At 48.9% G+C, this 4,224-nt stretch overlaps 1 long non-coding RNA gene across 1 annotated transcript; it reads right to left on the minus strand.

Moving 5' to 3' along the window:
- Window positions 1-2,800: 2,800 nt before the first annotated feature.
- LOC124659022 lies at window positions 2,801-4,007 on the minus strand. Its single transcript, XR_006989417.1, has 4 exons — window positions 3,710-4,007; window positions 3,496-3,616; window positions 3,003-3,105; window positions 2,801-2,914 (listed from the first exon to the last, which is right to left on the minus strand). It is a non-coding gene; the product is annotated as an uncharacterized LOC124659022 (long non-coding RNA).
- Window positions 4,008-4,224: the final 217 nt, after the last annotated feature.

The following is a 4,224-nucleotide window of genomic DNA, read 5'->3' on the forward strand; positions in this document are numbered from 1 at the left end:
CTCCCCCATCACCGTCGGCCACCTCCACCACCTCCGGCATCCTCCGGCATCCTCCACCTCCTCCGGGCTCCTCCACCTCCGGCCTACTCCTCCTCCTCTGGCATACTCCTCCTCCTCCTACACCGGCCCGCCAATCTTGGGAGCTTCCAGCATCCTCATGCACCTCATGCACCTCCTACCTTCGGCGCATAGACAACAACCACGGTTGACTAGCTAGATCTAGATCTAGATCTGGATCTAGATTTGAATTTTTTTGTTTTCTTGTATAACTTACCGCCGGCGAACTAGACAGGTGCGCCGGGGATAACGCGAGATACCGCCGGCGCACCGACTGGTGCGCCGGCAATAAGCTATTATCACCGGCACGTTCGCACCGGCGGGCTCTTGGTGCGCCGGCAATAGCCCATTTTGGTGCGCCGGCAATAAGCCTTTTCCTAGTAGTGCACCAATCTACAATAGTTTCAGCACAAGAATCGGCAGTGAGTAACCACACCAATCAAACACAAGGTATGTAATGTATATGAAACTAACAGGATGAAAGGATTCAACAAAATACGGGGTACCATCAAGAAGAGACTATGTACTTGATGGAGATTGTAGTGTCTATGCGATGCTGGTAGTAGAGGTAGATGTGGTCGACGCCAAGGCGGCGCAGGCTGGCCTCGCACGCGCTCGGGCCAGCCGCACTCGGGCGTCCCACTGGATCCCAAACCTGGTGCTGTGGTGTCAAGCATATGATGATGAATTGTACAATTATCATTCTCTGCAAAATATATATATATATTACTGGATTCCGAAAATGGTCATCAGATACGTATTTTATTTCAGAGACTCGCCTTTTAAAAGTGTAGTAATTTGCAACTGATCTAACAAAAAGTTACTAACTTGTAGTTTGTATGATCTAAATGCAAATCAGTGCATCTCTAGGGAATAGGTACCTTAGGCTCAGTATAGGCGTGAGATCGATTGGAGATGCGAGCGTTCGCCAGTTCGCAGCAGATCGGCTGGCCGTGTTACGTGCGCGCGGCAAGCACGCATTCGCCACTCGGCGGTTACCATCGACGGCGAGGCTCTACAGAGCCCTAGCGCGGCGGCGCGGAAGAGAAACGGCAAATCGTACCTGCGCCGCCGCGAGGAGCAGACTGGAGAGAGGTCTTGATCCGGACCGCCGGAGCTCGTCGGCGCCCAGCTTCGGGACGTAGTGGAGGACGACTCCCTCGGAGAGAGCGCGCGTGAGCAGGGGTCTCGACTGCCACTGGCCTCTGTCGCGGTGAGCGCGTGGCGCCACAGCCCCACTCCAGGCTCGGCTGTTTAGGGCACTTCGCTCTGGATTGCGTTGTCGCCTGGGGCGGCGTCCCTCCAGGCTCCAGATCTCGCCGTCGTCGGGGGTGGCGTCCGTCCGCATCTCGTGGTCGGCTGGAGCGGGGGGCGTAGTGGATGCGTGGATGTTGGGCTTGGCCCAGTTTGGCGCTTCCATCGAAGAGCCACGGGCGCGAGCATGGTGGCCGGACGGCACACCCCTCGGAGGATTCGGAGGGCCTACCGGCGGCGGGATGGGTTGGGGTGTCCAGGGCGAGGTGGTTGGCAGAGGCGGCGGCCGCGTGATTGGATCGAAAGTGAGAGAAGGGGATAGGGTTTCCTCGGGGATCAACGAGCAATACATGGGTTTCGTTGGGCTTTGGCCCATGCGTGCTCGCGCGGCGAAGCGAAGGGAGTCGGACGACCAAAACTACAAACGTATTGTCGATGGCAGAATAAGGAACCACTTTAGTCTTTTTAAGTAGTAGAGATTCTGTCAGCATGGATAGTGGGGTTGCTCATATTGCAGATCCCTGAAACGAATAAAGGTCACTGTGGTAACTGTTGCCAGTTCTACAGTTCTTCACATATTCTGTCTTTGTTGGTGAAAGCCTGAAACTTTGCCTTCATCTTTCGAATGAAGGAATACATAATTATCACTTCGTCATGACACATTGGATATATTGTGATGAAAGAACTTTCTTAGTTGTTTGACATTCAATCTTTGTTGCCAAACACTTTCAGATCTTCGGAAACCATAATAATTACTTTTCGGTGGCATATTGGATATATTTTGCTACAATGCTATTATTCTACTACCATTCATGTAAAATCTTTTTATTTCCTAAAGTTAGTTGATTAAAAAGCAATTCAAATTATTCCTCGAAATAGGCTCACCGCAATTCAAATTATTGAGCTTCCTTTCCATTCTATTGCTCTTTTAATATATATGGAAGTCGTCAATCATTTCCGTATCAACACGCGGGGTATCAACTAGTTGTTACTGAACATCAGCACCCCTCCAGCCCTCTGACTTCGAAAATTGTGCACCTGCATGCCCTCCGAGGCTTCTTTGGGAGGTCAACTCTATCAGGGCATGTAGTCCTCTTGTGACCTGGTTTTTGGCAAAATCGTAACCTTCTTCGCTTGCTCGTCCCCTCATAAGGTGCCATTCCCTGCTACTAGTTGGCCTTCCTGCAGGCCGCTTCTTCGATGGTGCCTTCAAAGCATCAATCCCATTTTCTGACTATGTAACTCGATTGTCTTTGCTTGCCAACATTGTCTGAGCTTGTTTTTATTTCTCCTTCGGTTGTTCTTCAACCCCAGCCCGTCAGGGTTTTCAGCGTATGGTTGCATTGTCACAATCACATCCTAGAAAATATTCATCAACTTCTCGTAGGCTTCTACATTTGTGTCACCCATCCTCACAATCTGCATGGCATGCATGTGTAGATTTGAATGTCGGAGCGTGAATGTCCCCTTCGTCAGTTGGTCACGTCAGTTGGTCACGCTGGTAATGTGCCGGGTGATCCCAGAGTATGTCCCTTGCATCTCTCGTCCATCTTTTCAATAGGTGCCGCTCCGGTATTTCCTTCACATCCAAATGACCCATGATCTGCATACAAAATCTTTGTCAATATTATTTTCCCCTTAATTACCACCTATAGTAACATGGGTAGAAAAAATGACGAAGATCATAGTACCTTCGGGATATGGGTGCACAGCAGCCCCATGTGCTGAAACTGTCCACACTCACAATCAAATTCTTCCCTGTTTTTCGTCACAATTATTTTGAACCGCACTCTGCTCCACTGCTCTCTTTTTCCAGCTTGTATATTTTTTGCAATATACAACTTAGGGAAAATTTGCTACAAGACACCGTTATTTTCTGGCGTTTGCCAAAATACACCGCTCGATTATGTCTTTGTCAGGTACCATTACAATTCTGTGGCACATTTGCCAGAACACACCACCTGGCCGAAAACGGAAAGTTTTGCATTTTGTCTTCAAAACCAGTCATCCCAGGTAAAAGTGCAAAACTTTCCGTTTTTGACTAGATGGTGTGTTCTGGCAAATGTGCCACGAAATTGTAATGGTACCTGGCAAAGACACAATCGAGCAGTGTGTTTTGGAAAACGCCAGAAAATAACAGTGTCATGTAGCAAATTTTCCCAACAACTTACCATTCTCTTCCACCTCCACTTCATAGTACCCTGCCTCATACAGGATGTCCCCAAACTTCTCAAACATTGCCCTTGTATAGATTCTGCTCGCATGCCTTTCGAAACGCTCTATTAAACCGAAGCAGAGGACGTGCCTGTAAAAGGGAAAATTTTATTCAGCATCATAAATAATCCCACAGGTCTTGTAAAAGCAAATTAGGAACAAGCGAACAAGTCAAAGTACTCACGAGATGTGTCTTCTTCTCCTCAACACACTCGGCTGAATCTCTGTCGAATTTCATCTTCATGTAATGCCTCACAAACATGTGCATCGGGCATGATGGCGGGACGTACGTCTTCAGCATGTTGTTAGCGGTCTCACTATGTTGGGTGCCTAATAAATAGGAAAAAGACCATTTTAAACCTTGAATTTGTAGTGGTTCGGCGGTTTGAACCTCAACTTCCAAATCCCTATCGTCCTGGTCTAATCTGAACCTTGACCATCGTTACCAAAAGGGGATAGCTGACGTGGCGAAGGGAGTGCTTGGATAATTGATATTGGTGGGCTTCTGCGGCTCGCGAGCGAAGTAAATAATAGGCCAGCCCAAGAAAGCCCAAGAGTCTCAGACTTTTAGCCCGGCACTCCACCTCGATGTCTCTGCGTCCCCTGGCATTCAAGTCCACCACTTTCCTTCTCTCTGTGACGGCAATGGCGATGGAGGAGGGTTGATCGGCGGGGATTAGACGACCGTGACGACACGAA

This window comes from Lolium rigidum, chromosome 6 (assembly GCF_022539505.1).
Source record: "Lolium rigidum isolate FL_2022 chromosome 6, APGP_CSIRO_Lrig_0.1, whole genome shotgun sequence".
Lineage (NCBI taxonomy): Eukaryota > Viridiplantae > Streptophyta > Magnoliopsida > Poales > Poaceae > Lolium > Lolium rigidum.